Source organism: Lepidochelys kempii, chromosome 8, assembly GCF_965140265.1.
Source record: "Lepidochelys kempii isolate rLepKem1 chromosome 8, rLepKem1.hap2, whole genome shotgun sequence".
NCBI lineage: Eukaryota > Metazoa > Chordata > Testudines > Cheloniidae > Lepidochelys > Lepidochelys kempii.
This window is the reverse complement of record NC_133263.1, coordinates 79,940,891-79,955,439: the sequence shown is the minus strand read 5'-3', so window position 1 is coordinate 79,955,439 and position 14,549 is coordinate 79,940,891. Positions and strand designations below refer to the sequence as shown.

The 14,549-nt window shown below is 42.3% G+C and overlaps 1 protein-coding gene across 7 annotated transcripts in view; it reads right to left on the bottom strand.

Moving 5' to 3' along the window:
- The window catches only part of TTLL7 (tubulin tyrosine ligase like 7), a 108,951-nt gene that overhangs the window by 39,001 nt on the left and 55,401 nt on the right, over positions 1 to 14,549 (bottom strand). The gene's annotated exons all lie outside the window — the stretch shown is intronic.

The following is a 14,549-nucleotide window of genomic DNA, read 5'->3' as shown; positions in this document are numbered from 1 at the left end:
CATCATATTACAGAAAACTGTCACTTGACAGGACAGATGCATTTTAAATAAGATTTTATGAATGTAAAATATTTAAAGTAAAACTACATTGATTAGATGTGTTTGGATAAGTTAAAGGTAAACACCAGGTAGTTTTATTAATTTTTCCAATAAGTTATCTATGTACTGCATGTCTAAATACCAGTGAAATTGTAGTTAGATATAGTGTAATTTTTGGGACTTCTGAAATGCTATTTTGGCCCAAATTTTTAAGTCACAATTGCATGCACCCATAGCACATAGAAATAGCCAGAGCCCGTGAGCCCACACACACACAGGATTGCACATGTGCAAATAGGGAACATGGCATGCAGAAGTTCATGCTGATTTTTGAAATTGTGGGCCTTCAAAATATCCCTGTATTGTTAACATTTTAGATTGCAGCTGCAGCATTAACAGCAGCATTCCTGCAGTGAACATGAGAAGTAATTACAGCACATTGTACTACTTAATATCTTATATCCTGTCATTTTACGAGAATAACGTAATACAAGTGAATAATATAGTTACACATGGATATATTTAATATGTTAATATATATTAACAGACATTATTATAAAAAGGATCTGTGCTATTCATCTAAGATAGAAAGGAACATTCAATTACACCAAAAACTAACTCTTGATTTAAATGACCTTTTATTTCTTACAAAGTGGTGATACAGAAAAAAAAAAAGTTTGCAGCAAACCTGAACAAACATAACCATGTTAGTTGTGTTTTATGAAGAAGGTGGTTTTGTTATTATAAAACACACAGTGTAAAAAATGCTACAGTAAGATTTCTGTGGGTATGTTTTCACAGCATTTTGGACTGAGACTCCCAGCCCAGGACAAGAGATGGGGGCTAGTGGGGCTCACACTAGCACTCGAAAAATATCTGTATAGACAGCGCTTAGGGAGGGGGCGGAAAATTGCTTCTTTGACTTTTTCTGACCACTGGATAGATATTCAGAAGCAGTCAACATCCCAAGAAGCCTCCAAAATTAAGAGACACAAGGTCAAAAGTCGAGAGACCAACTACTTGAGAAGTGCACTAGTCAGTTTGAAATGCACTGCTTAAAGTACAGTATCTTAATGCTACTATGAAATGTTGTATGGCGGCGAAACATGGGCGCTGACAAAGATAAAGGAGCAACAACTGCTTGTCACAGAGAGGGCGATGGAAAGAAGAATTCTGGGGATTTCTATCGACCACTGAGTCCCCAATGAAGCAATCAGACAGCAGACTGGAGTATAGGATGTCGTTGTTGAAAGCAGGTACAGTAAAATGCGATGGGCCGGGCATCTAGGCTCACTGACAATCAATGGATTGCCAGTCTCACAAGTGGTACCCACGAGAACTGAAATGACCACTCTGCCAACTTCCAAAGAGATGGGAAGTTTTTACTGTGAAAAGGCAAGGCCGCACATGGAGAAGGAAGACCAGGATAAGAGACGAATGGAAGAAGTTTTGTGATCGATGAAATCTATATGAGGGCTGAAGGACCGATCACTCAAGGTGATCAAGGTGACTATTAAATTCATTTTAACAAAAAGGAAACTTGTGAAACCTATTTACTGTAGTAAGGTTTTTTTAGTTATAGATACACACACGATGGCTGACACACAAATAACAGCTAACAAAAAGCAACCGTATGCAGCATTCGAATGTTTTAGAAAGAAGCAGTAAAGATGATCTGCAAAACCTTTTATTTAAAGATTCACACTAAGTGACAGAAGATTAGTACAGACTTCATAATTATAAACAGCTACATTTAAAAAAATTAAAGATTGGAAAATCATTTCCTCCTTCATTTATGCACCAAGTCCTGAAATCAGGCGGAGGGTTCTGGGTTTCCATTACAACGCTGATGCCGTCTCAGATGCCTGCTGAACTGCCTGCTTTAGGGGTTTGAGATGTCACTCTAATTCCCTGACTTAGTACGAAAATGAAGAAAAAATGAATAATACAAAAAAAAATCATTTCCATCAGTTTATAGTTGAATACCTGATCTGTTACTGGTCTAGGATATTGCACCTATTTATTTTCATAAGTTTTGTTACTTTATGTAGTTGAGGTCTAGTCTACACTGGCCATGTTAAAGCGCTGCCACAGCAGTGCTTTAACATGGCTTGTATGGTCGCGGCAGAGAGCTCTCCCAGTGCTCTAAAAATACCCCCAGGAGGAGCACGGCTCCCAGCACAGGAGCACGGCTCCCAGCACTGGTGCACTGTCCACACTGGCGCACTGTCCACACTGGCGCTTTACAGCGCTGAAACTTGCTGCACTCGGGGGTGTTTTTCACACCTCCGAGCGAGAAAGTTGCAGAGCTGTAAAGCGCCAGTGTAGACAACCCCTAAGATGCAAGAGGCCTGCTATAGTGATTTGTGAACAGACAGTTCAGATCTGCGGCTGACTGAAGTTTGGTGGCAGCAAAGGCAGGATGCCAAGTTCTTCCTCCAGCCTGGCCGCTACACTCAGCGCCACTTTGCTGATGGCTGGGCTTCTTTTCCAGTTTTACTCCAGAAACTAATTTGGAAGCCGCTCTCAATTTAGCTTCTACACGTGAATGTAACATTTCAGAGGCCCTGCTGTTTGCCTCATGATGTTGAGCACACAGAGGGGGAAAGGAGTGGAAACAGGAGTCTGAGGCTTGTTTTACACTGGTAACTTATGTCAATACAAGTACGTTGATTATCCACACCCCTGAGCAACATAGTTATACCAAACTAACCCCCAGTGTAAACAGTATTGTCGAAGGAAGGACTTCTCCCATTGCCATAGCTACTGCCTCTCAGGGTGGTGGAGCACCTACACTAATGGGATAAGCTCTCCCATTGGCATAGATAGCGTCTTTACTAAGTACTATGGCTGTACTGTAAGTATAGGCAAGCCCTGAGGAAGAAAACCTCCCTGCTTAAGTAGTACTTAAGCCTCTACCAATGAATTAACAGGCCTTTAGAACCCATGACAATATCTTTTCCAGGCTCCATCCAATAGCTGGCAAGAACAAACTAATACCAAGGCAGAGATTGCCAGGGAACCTAACCAGGCAGGGAAGTGGCTGAGCTCAGTTGGAATGAATTCTTCGCCAAGAGGGAACAGAGAAAGAGTTTGACAGACTCTGCATTTGGATGGATTGATGAGCCATTTGGCCACAAAAGCCCTTTTGGTCTACTTTGAACAACCCCTCTAACTAAAACTTTTATCCTGTTTTTCCTTCACCTTTCTTCCACCTGCCTAATCTGTGCTGGTATCTGCTTCTATTAGCACTTTTCTTGGTGGGTCATTTATACAATAAATGTATTAGTGCTAATTTATAAATGGATTCATCCCACAAAGATACTAGCTTTGTCATACTCCAGATTTCCTGGGGCAGACAATCACCAAAACAGATTTGAACAATGAACATCCAAGCTAGTTTATAGTCACTTAGCACATGGGATAACACACAGAAGAGGAAAACTACTGGGTAAATAACAGATGCATACACACACATTATTGCTTACAATGGTCCAGTATGTTGAGACATTGTGTAGATCGGGGTCTCAAACACATGGCCTGTGGGCCACATGCAGCCTGCAGAGTTATTTCCTGTGGCCCACCATAGGCACCGATTCCATTGGCAGCCAAGCTCTCCTTCCCCCAAGCCCCCCCCTCCCCCAAGAACACCATGTCCCTGCTCCTCCACCTACCTCCCAGCACTTCCCACCACCGAACAGCTGTTTGGCGGCACTTAGGACTTTCCAGGAGGGAGGGGAGACGAGCGGGGACACAGCGCGTTCAGGGGAGGAGAAGAAGGCGGAGCTGGGGCCGGGATATGGGGAAGGGGTTGGAAAGGGCGGGGCCTCATGGACTAGATGAGCAGTCTGAGGTACGAAGTTGAGCATGCATGATTCTTTGTTGTGAGTAGTTGGGAAGAATGTTTGTTAAAAGTGGCAATGTATTTTGTATGAATAGTTACTTTAAAAAGTTCCTGCCATTACAGCTATGTTGATAGACTGTTAGTATAGATCATCATCGGTGTTACTGACCACATAATAAATATAAACACCTGTAACTATTCCTTAAAACCCCTCTTCGCATTATTGTTCTTAAAAAGTTAATATAGTATGCTATTAAAAGTCAATGTATTATTCTTCATTTTTGACTATACTTTTGTATCGTTCTATGAAAAGGTTTCAGTGATGCGGCCCTAGCGCCAATGTACTAGTACTCATGCAGCCCTTGTGGTGATTTGAGTTTGAGATCCCTGGTGTAGATTATATTTTTTATAATCTCACCCTCCTTTCCCCTGAAGAACTTGTTTAATATTAATGGTTTTTTAGTTGCTCTGAATTTTAAACAGTTACTGAATTAATTATTTTATTCCAGTGAGAGTTTGTAAATCAGCCAGCTGAAGTCCTCAAACTTTGTTCCTACAATTAAAAGTTGCACAAATGTTGTGCATACATTTGCGCAAGTCAGGCATACACAGTTAGATGGTAGTTTTATTGCCATGCTTTTTATGTAATTTTATACTTGGTGTTAAATTTGAAAGAATGGCACAATTGCCAAATCTGTAATTCTTAGCATAAATAGCTATACAAGTTTATAGCTATTTATGCTATCTAAAGATCTTATCTATGTTTTCATTTGCAAGGGGATCTGATTTTATAAGATGAAAGGAATAGTTTTTAACTTCTGGCTAATGCATAAAACACTAATTGTCTAGAAGTCAGTAAGTCAAATGAAACCATATCACCCACAAAATGAAAACACTGGGGTTAGGATTTAGCAACTGTGATGATATGTGATTAAAATATGACCATGTAGATCATTGTTGCTACCACTGTTACATAATTGCAACAAATTTTGTACAAAGTATGTCAAATAACTGGTCTATGGAAAGGTTATGATTTGCCAAATATGATTATGCTATTTGTATGAATGTATCATTTTTGTATCTGAAGTTATAACTATGCACCTGTATTTCAAATATTTGCTCCTGTGGTAACACCCACAAGGTATTTAGCCTGCACATCCTGAAGCGACTATTCAAGTGAAATGGCTCATCAAGGAAAACTTAACTCACAATGGACCATGGAAGACGTCCATCCACAACTGATGGACTTTCATGTGAACGTTCTGTTTAGAACATGGGTAATGGCCTCTGCTATGACTAAGCAAAGCATGTATGGACATGCGACTTGCCCAAGTGACTCCAAACCCCATCTTGCTACCAGTAATTTTACACAAACTAGAACAATGGATTTCCCTTCACTTGGCAGAAGATACAAAAGGCCCTGAAAGCATCTGCATTTTGCCTTTCTTTCTTTCTCAAACCTCTGGACTATGAATGTGTACTAATGAAGGGGTCTCAAACTCAATTTACCATAGTAAATTGGCCACTGCCAGTCCTCAAATCCTCCCCGTGGGGCAATAATGTCACTGAAGATGGGTTCAGAAAAGAAAAAATGTTTATAGTGTAGTTTTTATTTTGAATTTCTTAGAAATAATAAAACTGTCATACAACTTTATACAATTCTTTGCCTGCTAGAGAGTTTTTAGTGTTTTGTAGACACCTGGCAACACTTCAGTTGTGTCAGTTTGTTGATGTTTCGCCCCAGTGACTGAAAAGTTGAAACCTTCAGGATTGCAGCAAGGTGGCCATCAGATAGTTGTGTTCGGTATTTATATTCATTGTGGAAAAAAGTGACACTGCCTCCATGGCTGACTCTGCCCGGCAACTAATGATGCTGCCTCCATGGCTGAATCTCTATCCCTCTCCCCCAGCCAATGGGAGCTGTGGGGAGCGGCACCTGTTGCAGACATTGCTGGCAGCGTGTTTGCCTAGGTCTCTCCTCTGTGGGCCACAGTGGGGAGGTTCTTGGGCCCCCGCTGGCCTCCGGGCTGGGACTTTGAGACCTCTGTACTAAGGGGAGCATTCTAGCGAAGTGACTGAGGATCTTCCAAAGATTTGGAAGCCACCAGAGACTTAACAAGACAGCAGTTTATTCACTCCGTCTCTGCTACAAGCCTGATCCAACAAATTTGCAATTGTTGTATGTATTTAATTCCTTTAACCAATTTTAACGCTCACCTTTTTCTTTCTGTATAAATAAACCTTTAGGTGTTAGATACTAAAGATCTGACAACAGTGTTATTATTGACCTGGGTACGTGGCTGGTCCTTTGGGATCAGAAGAACCTTTGTTTGATGAAATTGGTTTTAAATAACCAAATTATTAAGTCTAGTGTCTGGTTATTGAATCCAAGACTGGAATACCTAAGGAGGCTGCAGTTTGGACTTCCCATTAGCCAGTGTGTTGAGACAGAAGTTAACTTTTGTTGCTGGTTTGGTATATCTCATGGAAGAATAACCACTAGTTTTGTGGGGTGGGGGTGTCTACCCTTTTCCCCAGGAGCTTGTCCTGAATTTGGTATTCTCACTTATGACCTACGGGACTTGGTGACAGCATCCTTGTCAAAAGATTCAACAGCAGACTCCTGCTCTCCTCTTCCTGGAGCCCATTACTGTGGAGCTGGCAGAGGGTCAAAACACGCAGCTCTCACAAGGCTGAAGTCAGTGATATCCCTTAGGGGAAAGCCCCATAGGCCAATATATCTACATACCATTTTGGAGTGAGTGGGAGCAGGCCTCCCAGCCCAGGTTGCCAGACTTGGGGTAGCAGGCCTGAGTAAGAGCTCTGAAAGTAGCTGTGTAGACAGCACTTTGAAGTTGAGGCTCAGGCTCTGTAGCCTAGGGAAGCGGGTGGGCTTCAGAGCCTGAACTCCAGTTCAAGTCTCAACTTCAATGCCCTGTCTCATGCAGCTATTTGTAGAGTGCTTGGGCGAGCCCTGCTATCCCAGGTCTGTCACTCTAGGCTGGGAGGCTCCTCCTGCATTCTCCAAAATGCTTTGTAGACTCACCCATCAAACTTAATAGAGCTTAAAACTTATGTAAAGTGCTTTGCAAATCTATAGAATTGATTAGAGAATGATATCCTTTTTATAGCAGAGATTTCATTCTCCATTAAGTCCATAAGTCGGTATAAATATTTTAGACAGGACTTCATTCTGTATTAATGTGTGCTGAACTTTCCCCAAATAATGGGTTGAGTTTAAAAGTCGTAAGAAAAAGACCAACCACCAAAAATATAATGTTATACTGTACTGGAAGGTGTTCGCAGCCACTGATGTACAGACAATCACAGACCTCATTAAAGCGGATGGGCATGCTAACCACTCTTCTTTCAGGCTAAAGAGGGAGCAATTAAGCCACTTTCTGGTGTGACATAGCTGGAGATAATAGCAACTACCACCCAAGACCACTGGTCACATTGCAAAGCCTGAGCAGGGAAAGACACCATGTAGTTTGTGACTTTGTGGAGTTTCCCTGGGATTGGTTTAAATGTGGGGTTGGAGGGCATGGGGGGGGGGGGGAAGAGTGAGTGAAAGCAAGCTTTTGACATGGTCTCCCACAGTATTCTTGTCAGCAAGTTAAAGTAGCATGGGCTGGATGAATGGACTATAAGGTGGATAGAAAGCTGGCTAGATTGTTGGTCTCAACAGGTAGTGATCAATGGCTCCATGTCTAGTTGGCAGCCGGTATCAAGTGGAGTGTCCCAAGGGTCGGTTTTGTTCAATATCTTCAATAATGATCTGGAGGATGGTGTGGATTGCACCCTCAGCAAGTTTTCAGATGACACTAAACTGGGAGGAGAGGTAGATACGCTGGAGGGTAGGGATAGGATACAGAGGGACCTAGACAAATTAGAGGATTGGGCCAAAAGAAATCTGATGAGGTTCAACAAGGACAAGTGCAGAGTCCTGCACTTAGGACAGAAGAATCCCATGCACTCTACAGACTAGGGACTGAATGGCTAGGCAGCAGTTCCGAGGAAAAGGACCTAGGGGTGACAGTGGATGAGAAGCTGGATATGAGTCAGCAGTGTGCCCTTGTTGCCAAGGCAGTCAATGGCATTTTGGGCTGTAAAAGTAGGGCATTGCCAGCAGATTGAGGGACATGATCATTCCCCTCTATTAGACATTGGTGAGGCCTCAGCTGCGGTACTGTGTCCAGTTTTGGGCCCCACACTACAAGAAGGATGTGGATAAATTGGAGAGAGTCCAGCGAAGGGCAACAAAAATGATTAGGGGTCTGGAACACATGACTTATGAGGAGAGGCTGAGGGAACTGGGATTGTTTAGTCTGCAGAAGAGAAGAATGAGGGGGGATTTGATAGCTGCTTTCAACTACCTGAGAGGTGGTTCCAAAGAGGATGGTTCTAGACTATTCTCAGTGGTAGAAGATGACAGGACAAGGAGTAATGGTCTCAAGTTGCAGTGGGGGAGGTTTAGGTTGGATATTAGGAAAAACCTTTTCACTAGGAGGGTGGTGAAACACTGGAATGCGTTACCTAGGGAGGTGGTAGAATCTCCTTCCTTAGAAGTTTTTAAGGTCAGGCTTGACAAAGCCCTGGCTGGGATGATTTAATTGGGGATTGGTCCTGCTTTGAGCAGGGGGTTGGACTAGATGACCTCCTGAGGTCTCTTCCAACTCTGATATTCTCGGATTCTATGAGTGTTTTAAAAAAAAAAAAAAAAAAAAAGGAGAAAGCTAGCAAAACCAAAGAGAAATATTTGTGAGAAGAAGTGTCCCTCAGAGGGAGCAAATAGGACAAATGGCCTGATTTTGGTATCAAAGAACTTGATCATATTCTCTTCTTATTAGACACAATCAGGCCAGGTCCCAAATATTGGTGGTGAACTGCTCAGGCCAAGGGGCAACAATAATTCTAAATTATTTTTTTTTAAAATCCCCAAACATTCATCGTGTAATTGAAATGCTGACATTTCTCAGGCTGTTTCCAGAGGATTAACCTGAGTAATGGATTAGTGGCCTGCTGCATTCACGTAGCTCATCATTCATGCTCATGGTTTATGCCTCTATTGCCATTTCTTCATTAACTATTATGGAGGTGCTGAGCACAACATCAAAGGTAAGTTTGCATTGAAAAGGACAGTTATGTGGACTGTCCTCCATGAATTTTAGAAGTGGAACAAAAATACTTCTTTCCCAAACTCACAACTCTTACTAAAGGACTCCTGATGAGATTGAAAAAAACATTAAATGGATCAGTGAATATTTTAAGTTAGAGGCATTTAAAAATTGCCCATTTTTCAGATTCCATACTGGTTTTACAATAATTTTCTGGGGTGGGGGAAAAAGGGTTTAAAATCCCTCTAGCTGAACATTGACAAATTTACAAAACCTCAAAATGCCCATATTTAGAGAGTTATTGATAACAGGCTGGTGATAAAATATATTTTATGCTCTTTGGCAATCATGCCTCATTACTCAGCATAACTGTTCTTATTTTGATCACAAGAAGCCCTTTATGGTTGGAAAATACATTTACTCCCATGACCTAGTGGAATATGCATTTTATAGAACCAGAACAAGATGCTGCAGCAGGGCCCTATGCCATCAGGCTCCCGGCTGGAGCCCAGCCATTTTCTCATATAAATGTGAGGTTTTTACCTTACTAGCAATGCGTTACAGCTGTAAAAAAGGTTCAAATTTGACAGTACCTTAAGGGGGTTTTTTTGTGGGTGTCCATATGTTCAATGTCTCAACTCTGCCATTATGCTCCAAAAAAGCCATGTAAATTCCAGCATAAATAATGCATTACCCTAGGACTAAGATTGTTTAAATCCATTCTTCAATAATAGAACACATTAAAATACAGGAAATCCCAAGTTAAGAGTTTTCCATAAACTCTGGAAACCATTTATGTTCCTTACACAATATATCAATTATCTGTATTTTTAAAAAGCATAAATAAGAAATGAAAACCTGCAACAATGCATTCTAAAGTTTAGGATTTTGTGTTTCATTAGTACTTGTTTTTCACAAATTGGATGGAATTTACACCAAGTTAATGCATTTTTATGTTGGAATATAAAGCAGAGGTTCTTTTGAGATCACAAACTACAGAAGCCATGGGGAAATACAGCTTTCTGTGAATATTTTTGCTAAACATGCATGAGCATGTAATACCTGCCCACTGCACAATTCTGCTGGGATTGTACTAGTTTTTCTGGGCTAACACAGAATACTTTGCATCACAGACCGCTCCCATACAGCGACAAAGTCTCAGCATCCATGTTTATTCACTTCCAATGGCTGGCTTCAGTATCACAGAAGCCCACTGGCAATGGCTGCAGTGCCCCTTTTAAGAGCTGAAGAGGAGAGAAGCAAAGCAACAGCCTAATTACCTCTTCCCTCCAATGGGACCAATTTCTAAGGCACCTTCCCATGAGTTTTCTTTCTGTCCAACAGCACCCCAGAAGAGTTGTACAGGAGCAACGAGAGCCTGGCCCTGCCCATCTTCTCAGATTAGCAGCACAAGGGAGGAAGAACCAACAGGTAACAGTAAACATCATAATCCTGTTCGGGGTGTTGCTGTGTGCAAAGGGCTAGGTGAGGGGACAACATACTGCTCTTCCACTTGCCCACTCACCTGGACATGGCAGGAAAGCTTGCTGGCCTGTGCTTCAGTGAAGAGCAAACCCAACCATCCGTTTCACAGTGTAATAGCAACATGCTGAAGTATGGATTGGCATGGTTCTCTGCATGTGTATTTTAAAACATGCTTTCTTGATTGCAAGAAATCAAATATTTGATGTTTTTATACTTTCAGGGGGAGAAAGCCTTATGGTCCCCCTTTGAAGTATTTCCTTAATGTAGCCATCTCCCCCCAGAAATGCTTGCTCCCTAGTGTTACTTGCTAAGAAGTTCCAAACTCCACCTACAAACTGCTTTGTACCTTTAAATCCCCCTTAACTTCTGTGGAAGTTGAGAGCAATCTGCATATTGCAGGGAGCAGTCAAGTATCCTACAAGATCACTCTTCAAATGCTCTCTCAAATGTTGGAGTGTAATATATGGCAACAGACAAAGCTGATGTACAGTTCATGCCCAAAAGAGAATTTTCTTTCTAAATTATACCAGTATATCAATAGATCATGAAGTATATTGTAATATTTATCCTTTTCTGCAAAAGGGATTGGTTCAAATACATCAGGGAGAGAATCTGAAAAAGATGTTCCTGATTGTCATCCTCTAGGTGGTGCAATGTAGCTTGCTTTAAAGCAGTCTGAAGGAGTCAGCACTCTTCCACATGCAATTTTTGTGAATTTTGCAAAGGTCACATTAGTCAAGTTTAGACAGGAGGCTGTGATTTCTGTTTATTTTTAGACTAATGAATGCTGGGAAGATATTCCTGATTAGACACTGCTGCTCAAGAATATTTCTAATAACTAATGGGGGATGAAATGGAGACGATCTTAGCGTATCGCTTAATTTGAGTTTTGTAGGTTTAAAGATCCTTTTAAAGTTACATTTAAAATCGTGTTCATGACTGAATCTATGTTTATCTTCATGCAGACCTAACCAGAAATGAAGGTATATTTGTCTATTTTCACAGAAGTGAACCAACTAGACAAGCCATGAATAAGGGGACTCAGAAAATCTGCATTCTATTCCTGGCTCTGCCACTGACCACTAGACAAATCACCTCTTTCCCCTTATACCTTTTATCTGTCTTGTCTACCAGGGATTCTCAAACTTCGTTGCACCGTGACTCCCTTTGACAACAAAAATTACTTCACGACCCCTGGAGGGGGGGAACCAAAGCCTGAGCCTGCCTGATCCTTACTGCCCCGGGTGTGGGGGGCCCCAAACCTGAAGCTCAAGGGCTTCCGCCCCAGCAGGGGGCCTGTAACATGAGCCACGCTGCCCAAGGCTGAAGCCCTTGGGCTCTGGCTTCGGCCCTGGGCAGTGGGGCTTGGGCTTCAGCCCCGGGCCTGAGCAAGTCTCAGCCAGCCCTGGTGACCACATTCAAAGTGGGTCACAACCCACTTTGACGCACTGTTTGAGAACTGCTGCTTAGACTATAAGATCCTCAAAGGCCTTTAGGCACTAACACCCTTGACTTCAATAGGAGTTTGGTGTCTAATACCTTTGAAGATCTGGCCTAAGTTCTCAGGGCCCAGGAACGTCTGTATTTAGGAACAGTGCCTAGCACAATGGGCCCCCAATACCGCTTGGGACCTCCAAATGCAACTATAATACAACTAAATAATCACTACCATACATGGCATATGGCTAGAATATATTTCTGATTGTACATCAGCTGTATCCTTTCTACCTTGTGTATCTCTCTACTGTTGAGAATACTGCTTTTTTATTTTAAGAGCCAAGTGTATTTTGTTATTTAAAAGAATTAAGTTAAGCAAAGCAGTTTTTAATAAGTATTTTGCTGGACCGTACAGAGTATCTTCATCTATCAGTGCCCAAGATTTTCTACAATACTTGCATACCTTTTGTCATTTGTTTCTGTTTAACCATTTGAAGTATAATTCTACTTTGAAAAGTCACTATACAAAAGTGGCACCTTGTTACTTACAGGTCTGCGCTCAAACTCCAATTCAGCAAGTTACTTAAGCATGTGCCTAGCTTTAAGAACATGAGTAATCCCCCTGATTTAGATGCTTAAAGTTAAGCACATTTTAAGCACCTTGCTGAACTATGGTCCCTGTGTATTAAGGATCTGACTTGGTAACTCTAGTCATTAAAGTTTATTACTTTTCACTCCCATTAGCTCTGCAGAGCCATTACAGCAGAGAAAAGATTAGAAGGAATAGAATCCATCTACTACATCTTCAACAGAATTTGTTCAATGAATTCTAATCAGTTACCCGTCCAAATCTCCTGACAGCAACAGAGTTGCAAAATCTTTATTAAGAGCATAATTTGAAGGTAATGAAGGAAAGGCATCCCTATGCCAGCATTAGCAAGAGTGCAGGGTACTTAGGGGCTCACCTTTAGCACAGGTTAAGGTTAGGTCAGGGCTGCCTTAAGATGTGCTCTAACTGTAATGCATCCTATAGACCATTGTGGAGGTGCAGAATCCCAGAGACTACACCACTCCTTCATGCCAATCAGAAGGCCCTCTGTGATAGGAGAACCAGAAATCCTAGGAACCTATGCAGCTGCTTTGTAGCCCCTTTTTTCTGGTGCAGCTGGCTGCAGGGCAAACATGAATTGGACCCACTAGGGCAGCATAAGTGTAACTAAGGGCAAGATTTAAAGATGAGCTGGAAGATGACCCAGCTTATTCCTCCAACCCCAAAGATCAGTTGGCAGGGCTCACAAAAACCAAAAACCTCTAGCCTTGTAAATTCAGCACACTGCATATGGAAATCATTGAGGCACAAAACACCTGGATCCCCATCATGCCACTTCAGCCACTTTTGTGAAGAGAACTGCATGCTCTGTTCCTTATTTGAAATGAAGGTAATGAATAGCATGAGGTGAATTGAGCTCCCATAATTCAACTATTTGCCTTTCCAGAGCACCAAGGAGGAAATTAAGTGCATAAAAACAGTTACTAACCTGTTCTGTAAACTTGTTCAAGGTGTGTTGCACATATCCAGTCCACTTCAGGTGTGTGCGTGTTTCCAGTGGGTCATAGTCTGAGATTTTTCCCTTAGCGGTACCTATCAGGGCAGCACATCCTCCCTCAGCTACTTTCTCTTCCTGCATGGTGATGTGAAGAGCATGGCAACTCCAGACCCACCTCAATTCCTTCTTACCTGACAGACTAACTGTAATGCATCCTATAGACCATTGCGGTGGGTGCAGAATCCCAGAGGCTAGGAGGAGAAGGAAGTTGGGTCACGGCATGGAGGTGCACAACACAACTTGAACAACAGATACAGAACAGGCTAGTAAACATTTTTTCCTTCTTTGAAGGACTGCACAGTGTCACAGGGCTGTCCCTTTAAGGGAGTCAGTACCCAGCCTGCCTGTGACAGACTATACTAAAGGGAATGAGCCAACCCAGATCCACCAGGGGATAATTAACTGCTTAAGTAGATGGAAGGCTGTTAATTAAAGTAACACACACCTCAGTCTAATAGGTCTAAAGGGCTGGAGAGCTCAGTTAAAGGAAAGCTCCAGAGGAGGGGAGTTCCTATGGAGCCTGAACTAGGCAAAAAGTTCTCCACTGCAGGAGTCCTGGGAAAGACCCTAAACAATCAAGGAAAAAAATGCAGAAGCTCCCTGGGCTGTGGAGAAACCCAAGGCCTTATAGCAGAAGCAGCTGCTGCTGGGACCTAGAAACATTTGCTTTGGGACTTACGAGTTTTATCTGGCCTCTGAGGTAGGAGCCTTTAAATGCCTGTAGAAGAGGCTGTATTAAAGGGAGATATACTCCTGTGGTGTGTGTCTTCTCCTTGACCAGGTTGTTTAAGTGACCTCATTACCACCTCATTAAGGAGGGGCAACTGAGGCAGGCCACTGCAGAGCCACACTCAGCTACAAGGAGTGCTCAGGAGGAGACAGTGTACGTTCCATACATATGTCCACGCTACTTCAGGTGACTCACAAGCAATTCAAGCCAGGGGCTCAGGAAAGGGTGAGGATATGGAAGGAAGAGCATGCCCCATTGGTTATAGCATTGGGCCACAACTGCTCCAAGCA